Source organism: Hordeum vulgare, chromosome 5H, assembly GCF_904849725.1.
Source record: "Hordeum vulgare subsp. vulgare chromosome 5H, MorexV3_pseudomolecules_assembly, whole genome shotgun sequence".
NCBI classification, from domain to species: domain Eukaryota; kingdom Viridiplantae; phylum Streptophyta; class Magnoliopsida; order Poales; family Poaceae; genus Hordeum; species Hordeum vulgare.
Window position 1 is genome coordinate 52,670,325 of NC_058522.1, and position 8,121 is coordinate 52,678,445.

Here is an 8,121-nt window from a genome sequence, read left to right on the forward strand (position 1 = left end):
ATGGTGGGAAAGTCGCAGAGTTAGTGGTTTTTTATCATACCTACTTGGTGGCAATGGTGGCAACCGTGGCAACGGTGGCAACCGTGGCAACCGTGGCAATGGTGGGAAAGTCGCAGAGTTAGTGGTTTTTTATCATACCTACTTGGTGGCAAAGGTGGCAATGGTGGGAAAGTCGCAGAGTTAGTGGTTTTTATCATACCTACTTGGTGGCAACGGTGGCAACCGTGGCAATGGTGGGAAAGTCGCAGAGTTAGTGGTTTTTTATCATACCTACTTGGTGGCAAAGGTGGCAATGGTGGGAAAGTCGCAGAGTTAGTGGTTTTTATCATACCTACTTGGTGGCAACGGTGGCAACCGTGGCAATGGTGGGAAAGTCGCAGAGTTAGTGGTTTATTATCATACCTACTTGGTGGCAATGGTGGCAATGGTGGGAAAGTCGCAGAGTTAGTGGTTTTTATCATACCTACTTGGTGGCAACGGTGGCAACCGTGGCAACCGTGGCAATGGTGGGAAAGTCGCAGAGTTAGTGGTTTTTTATCATACCTACTTGGTGGCAACCGTGGCAACCGTGGCAATGGTGGGAAAGTCGCAGAGTTAGTGGTTTTTTATCATACCTACTTGGTGGCAACCGTGGCAACCGTGGCAACCGTGGCAACCGTGGCAATGGTGGGAAAGTCGCAGAGTTAGTGGTTTATTATCATACCTACTTGGTGGCAACCGTGGCAACCGTGGCAACCGTGGCAATGGTGGGAAAGTCGCAGAGTTAGTGGTTTTTTATCATACCTACTTGGTGGCAACCGTGGCAACCGTGGCAACCGTGGCAACCGTGGCAACCGTGGCAATGGTGGGAAAGTCGCAGAGTTAGTGGTTTATTATCATACCTACTTGGTGGCAACCGTGGCAACCGTGGCAATGGTGGGAAAGTCGCAGAGTTAGTGGTTTTTTATCATACCTACTTGGTGGCAACCGTGGCAACCGTGGCAATGGTGGGAAAGTCGCAGAGTTAGTGGTTTTTTATCATACCTACTTGGTGGCAATGGTGGCAACCGTGGCAACGGTGGCAACGGTGGCAACCGTGGCAATGGTGGGAAAGTCGCAGAGTTAGTGGTTTTTTATCATACCTACTTGGTGGCAAAGGTGGCAACCGTGGCAATGGTGGGAAAGTCGCAGAGTTAGTGGTTTTTTATCATACCTACTTGGTGGCAACCGTGGCAACCGTGGCAATGGTGGGAAAGTCGCAGAGTTAGTGGTTTTTTATCATACCTACTTGGTGGCAACCGTGGCAACCGTGGCAATGGTGGGAAAGTCGCAGAGTTAGTGGTTTTTTATCATACCTACTTGGTGGCAATGGTGGCAATGGTGGGAAAGTCGCAGAGTTAGTGGTTTTTTATCATACCTACTTGGTGGCAATGGTGGCAATGGTGGCAACGGTGGCAACCGTGGCAATGGTGGGAAAGTCGCAGAGTTAGTGGTTTTTTATCATACCTACTTGGTGGCAACGGTGGCAACCGTGGCAATGGTGGGAAAGTCGCAGAGTTAGTGGTTTTTTATCATACCTACTTGGTGGCAATGGTGGCAATGGTGGCAACGGTGGCAACCGTGGCAACCGTGGCAATGGTGGGAAAGGCGCAGAGTTAGTGGTTTTTTATCATACCTACTTGGTGGCAAAGGTGGCAACCGTGGCAATGGTGGGAAAGTCGCATAGTTAGTGGTTTTTTATCATACCTACTTGGTGGCAACCGTGGCAACCGTGGCAACCGTGGCAATGGTGGGAAAGTCGCAGAGTTAGTGGTTTTTTATCATACCTACTTGGTGGCAATGGTGGCAACCGTGGCAACGGTGGCAACCGTGGCAACCGTGGCAATGGTGGGAAAGTCGCAGAGTTAGTGGTTTTTTATCATACCTACTTGGTGGCAAAGGTGGCAATGGTGGGAAAGTCGCAGAGTTAGTGGTTTTTATCATACCTACTTGGTGGCAACGGTGGCAACCGTGGCAATGGTGGGAAAGTCGCAGAGTTAGTGGTTTTTTATCATACCTACTTGGTGGCAAAGGTGGCAATGGTGGGAAAGTCGCAGAGTTAGTGGTTTTTATCATACCTACTTGGTGGCAACGGTGGCAACCGTGGCAATGGTGGGAAAGTCGCAGAGTTAGTGGTTTATTATCATACCTACTTGGTGGCAATGGTGGCAATGGTGGGAAAGTCGCAGAGTTAGTGGTTTTTATCATACCTACTTGGTGGCAACGGTGGCAACCGTGGCAACCGTGGCAATGGTGGGAAAGTCGCAGAGTTAGTGGTTTTTTATCATACCTACTTGGTGGCAACCGTGGCAACCGTGGCAATGGTGGGAAAGTCGCAGAGTTAGTGGTTTTTTATCATACCTACTTGGTGGCAACCGTGGCAACCGTGGCAACCGTGGCAACCGTGGCAATGGTGGGAAAGTCGCAGAGTTAGTGGTTTATTATCATACCTACTTGGTGGCAACCGTGGCAACCGTGGCAACCGTGGCAATGGTGGGAAAGTCGCAGAGTTAGTGGTTTTTTATCATACCTACTTGGTGGCAACCGTGGCAACCGTGGCAACCGTGGCAACCGTGGCAACCGTGGCAATGGTGGGAAAGTCGCAGAGTTAGTGGTTTATTATCATACCTACTTGGTGGCAACCGTGGCAACCGTGGCAATGGTGGGAAAGTCGCAGAGTTAGTGGTTTTTTATCATACCTACTTGGTGGCAACCGTGGCAACCGTGGCAATGGTGGGAAAGTCGCAGAGTTAGTGGTTTTTTATCATACCTACTTGGTGGCAATGGTGGCAACCGTGGCAACGGTGGCAACGGTGGCAACCGTGGCAATGGTGGGAAAGTCGCAGAGTTAGTGGTTTTTTATCATACCTACTTGGTGGCAAAGGTGGCAACCGTGGCAATGGTGGGAAAGTCGCAGAGTTAGTGGTTTTTTATCATACCTACTTGGTGGCAACCGTGGCAACCGTGGCAATGGTGGGAAAGTCGCAGAGTTAGTGGTTTTTTATCATACCTACTTGGTGGCAACCGTGGCAACCGTGGCAATGGTGGGAAAGTCGCAGAGTTAGTGGTTTTTTATCATACCTACTTGGTGGCAATGGTGGCAATGGTGGGAAAGTCGCAGAGTTAGTGGTTTTTTATCATACCTACTTGGTGGCAATGGTGGCAATGGTGGCAACGGTGGCAACCGTGGCAATGGTGGGAAAGTCGCAGAGTTAGTGGTTTTTTATCATACCTACTTGGTGGCAACGGTGGCAACCGTGGCAATGGTGGGAAAGTCGCAGAGTTAGTGGTTTTTTATCATACCTACTTGGTGGCAATGGTGGCAATGGTGGCAACGGTGGCAACCGTGGCAACCGTGGCAATGGTGGGAAAGGCGCAGAGTTAGTGGTTTTTTATCATACCTACTTGGTGGCAAAGGTGGCAACCGTGGCAATGGTGGGAAAGTCGCATAGTTAGTGGTTTTTTATCATACCTACTTGGTGGCAACCGTGGCAACCGTGGCAACCGTGGCAATGGTGGGAAAGTCGCAGAGTTAGTGGTTTTTTATCATACCTACTTGGTGGCAATGGTGGCAACCGTGGCAACGGTGGCAACCGTGGCAACCGTGGCAATGGTGGGAAAGTCGCAGAGTTAGTGGTTTTTTATCATACCTACTTGGTGGCAAAGGTGGCAATGGTGGGAAAGTCGCAGAGTTAGTGGTTTTTATCATACCTACTTGGTGGCAACGGTGGCAACCGTGGCAATGGTGGGAAAGTCGCAGAGTTAGTGGTTTTTTATCATACCTACTTGGTGGCAAAGGTGGCAATGGTGGGAAAGTCGCAGAGTTAGTGGTTTTTATCATACCTACTTGGTGGCAACGGTGGCAACCGTGGCAATGGTGGGAAAGTCGCAGAGTTAGTGGTTTATTATCATACCTACTTGGTGGCAATGGTGGCAATGGTGGGAAAGTCGCAGAGTTAGTGGTTTTTATCATACCTACTTGGTGGCAACGGTGGCAACCGTGGCAACCGTGGCAATGGTGGGAAAGTCGCAGAGTTAGTGGTTTTTTATCATACCTACTTGGTGGCAACCGTGGCAACCGTGGCAATGGTGGGAAAGTCGCAGAGTTAGTGGTTTTTTATCATACCTACTTGGTGGCAACCGTGGCAACCGTGGCAACCGTGGCAACCGTGGCAATGGTGGGAAAGTCGCAGAGTTAGTGGTTTATTATCATACCTACTTGGTGGCAACCGTGGCAACCGTGGCAACCGTGGCAATGGTGGGAAAGTCGCAGAGTTAGTGGTTTTTTATCATACCTACTTGGTGGCAACCGTGGCAACCGTGGCAACCGTGGCAACCGTGGCAACCGTGGCAATGGTGGGAAAGTCGCAGAGTTAGTGGTTTATTATCATACCTACTTGGTGGCAACCGTGGCAACCGTGGCAATGGTGGGAAAGTCGCAGAGTTAGTGGTTTTTTATCATACCTACTTGGTGGCAACCGTGGCAACCGTGGCAATGGTGGGAAAGTCGCAGAGTTAGTGGTTTTTTATCATACCTACTTGGTGGCAATGGTGGCAACCGTGGCAACGGTGGCAACGGTGGCAACCGTGGCAATGGTGGGAAAGTCGCAGAGTTAGTGGTTTTTTATCATACCTACTTGGTGGCAAAGGTGGCAACCGTGGCAATGGTGGGAAAGTCGCAGAGTTAGTGGTTTTTTATCATACCTACTTGGTGGCAACCGTGGCAACCGTGGCAATGGTGGGAAAGTCGCAGAGTTAGTGGTTTTTTATCATACCTACTTGGTGGCAACCGTGGCAACCGTGGCAATGGTGGGAAAGTCGCAGAGTTAGTGGTTTTTTATCATACCTACTTGGTGGCAATGGTGGCAATGGTGGGAAAGTCGCAGAGTTAGTGGTTTTTTATCATACCTACTTGGTGGCAATGGTGGCAATGGTGGCAACGGTGGCAACCGTGGCAATGGTGGGAAAGTCGCAGAGTTAGTGGTTTTTTATCATACCTACTTGGTGGCAACGGTGGCAACCGTGGCAATGGTGGGAAAGTCGCAGAGTTAGTGGTTTTTTATCATACCTACTTGGTGGCAATGGTGGCAATGGTGGCAACGGTGGCAACCGTGGCAACCGTGGCAATGGTGGGAAAGGCGCAGAGTTAGTGGTTTTTTATCATACCTACTTGGTGGCAAAGGTGGCAACCGTGGCAATGGTGGGAAAGTCGCATAGTTAGTGGTTTTTTATCATACCTACTTGGTGGCAACCGTGGCAACCGTGGCAACCGTGGCAATGGTGGGAAAGTCGCAGAGTTAGTGGTTTTTTATCATACCTACTTGGTGGCAATGGTGGCAACCGTGGCAACGGTGGCAACCGTGGCAACCGTGGCAATGGTGGGAAAGTCGCAGAGTTAGTGGTTTTTTATCATACCTACTTGGTGGCAAAGGTGGCAATGGTGGGAAAGTCGCAGAGTTAGTGGTTTTTATCATACCTACTTGGTGGCAACGGTGGCAACCGTGGCAATGGTGGGAAAGTCGCAGAGTTAGTGGTTTTTTATCATACCTACTTGGTGGCAAAGGTGGCAATGGTGGGAAAGTCGCAGAGTTAGTGGTTTTTATCATACCTACTTGGTGGCAACGGTGGCAACCGTGGCAATGGTGGGAAAGTCGCAGAGTTAGTGGTTTATTATCATACCTACTTGGTGGCAATGGTGGCAATGGTGGGAAAGTCGCAGAGTTAGTGGTTTTTATCATACCTACTTGGTGGCAACGGTGGCAACCGTGGCAACCGTGGCAATGGTGGGAAAGTCGCAGAGTTAGTGGTTTTTTATCATACCTACTTGGTGGCAACCGTGGCAACCGTGGCAATGGTGGGAAAGTCGCAGAGTTAGTGGTTTTTTATCATACCTACTTGGTGGCAACCGTGGCAACCGTGGCAACCGTGGCAACCGTGGCAATGGTGGGAAAGTCGCAGAGTTAGTGGTTTATTATCATACCTACTTGGTGGCAACCGTGGCAACCGTGGCAACCGTGGCAATGGTGGGAAAGTCGCAGAGTTAGTGGTTTTTTATCATACCTACTTGGTGGCAACCGTGGCAACCGTGGCAACCGTGGCAACCGTGGCAACCGTGGCAATGGTGGGAAAGTCGCAGAGTTAGTGGTTTATTATCATACCTACTTGGTGGCAACCGTGGCAACCGTGGCAATGGTGGGAAAGTCGCAGAGTTAGTGGTTTTTTATCATACCTACTTGGTGGCAACCGTGGCAACCGTGGCAATGGTGGGAAAGTCGCAGAGTTAGTGGTTTTTTATCATACCTACTTGGTGGCAATGGTGGCAACCGTGGCAACGGTGGCAACGGTGGCAACCGTGGCAATGGTGGGAAAGTCGCAGAGTTAGTGGTTTTTTATCATACCTACTTGGTGGCAAAGGTGGCAACCGTGGCAATGGTGGGAAAGTCGCAGAGTTAGTGGTTTTTTATCATACCTACTTGGTGGCAACCGTGGCAACCGTGGCAATGGTGGGAAAGTCGCAGAGTTAGTGGTTTTTTATCATACCTACTTGGTGGCAACCGTGGCAACCGTGGCAATGGTGGGAAAGTCGCAGAGTTAGTGGTTTTTTATCATACCTACTTGGTGGCAATGGTGGCAATGGTGGGAAAGTCGCAGAGTTAGTGGTTTTTTATCATACCTACTTGGTGGCAATGGTGGCAATGGTGGCAACGGTGGCAACCGTGGCAATGGTGGGAAAGTCGCAGAGTTAGTGGTTTTTTATCATACCTACTTGGTGGCAACGGTGGCAACCGTGGCAATGGTGGGAAAGTCGCAGAGTTAGTGGTTTTTTATCATACCTACTTGGTGGCAATGGTGGCAATGGTGGCAACGGTGGCAACCGTGGCAACCGTGGCAATGGTGGGAAAGGCGCAGAGTTAGTGGTTTTTTATCATACCTACTTGGTGGCAAAGGTGGCAACCGTGGCAATGGTGGGAAAGTCGCATAGTTAGTGGTTTTTTATCATACCTACTTGGTGGCAACGGTGGCAACCGTGGCAACCGTGGCAATGGTGGGAAAGTCGCAGAGTTAGTGGTTTTTTATCATACCTACTTGGTGGCAAAGGTGGCAATGGTGGGAAAGTCGCAGAGTTAGTGGTTTTTATCATACCTACTTGGTGGCAACGGTGGCAACCGTGGCAATGGTGGGAAAGTCGCAGAGTTAGTGGTTTTTTATCATACCTACTTGGTGGCAAAGGTGGCAATGGTGGGAAAGTCGCAGAGTTAGTGGTTTTTATCATACCTACTTGGTGGCAACGGTGGCAACCGTGGCAATGGTGGGAAAGTCGCAGAGTTAGTGGTTTATTATCATACCTACTTGGTGGCAATGGTGGCAATGGTGGGAAAGTCGCAGAGTTAGTGGTTTTTATCATACCTACTTGGTGGCAACGGTGGCAACCGTGGCAACCGTGGCAATGGTGGGAAAGTCGCAGAGTTAGTGGTTTTTTATCATACCTACTTGGTGGCAACCGTGGCAACCGTGGCAATGGTGGGAAAGTCGCAGAGTTAGTGGTTTTTTATCATACCTACTTGGTGGCAACCGTGGCAACCGTGGCAACCGTGGCAACCGTGGCAATGGTGGGAAAGTCGCAGAGTTAGTGGTTTTTTATCATACCTACTTGGTGGCAACCGTGGCAACGGTGGCAACCGTGGCAATGGTGGGAAAGTCGCAGAGTTAGTGGTTTTTTATCATACCTACTTGGTGGCAATGGTGGCAATGGTGGCAACGGTGGCAACCGTGGCAACCGTGGCAATGGTGGGAAAGTCGCAGAGTTAGTGGTTTATTATCATACCTACTTGGTGGCAACCGTGGCAACCGTGGCAATGGTGGGAAAGTCGCAGAGTTAGTGGTTTTTTATCATACCTACTTGGTGGCAACCGTGGCAACCGTGGCAACCGTGGCAATGGTGGGAAAGTCGCAGAGTTAGTGGTTTTTTATCATACCTACTTGGTGGCAATGGTGGCAACCGTGGCAACGGTGGCAACGGTGGCAACCGTGGCAATGGTGGGAAAGTCGCAGAGTTAGTGGTTTTTTATCATACCTACTTGGTGGCAAAGGTGGCAACCGTGG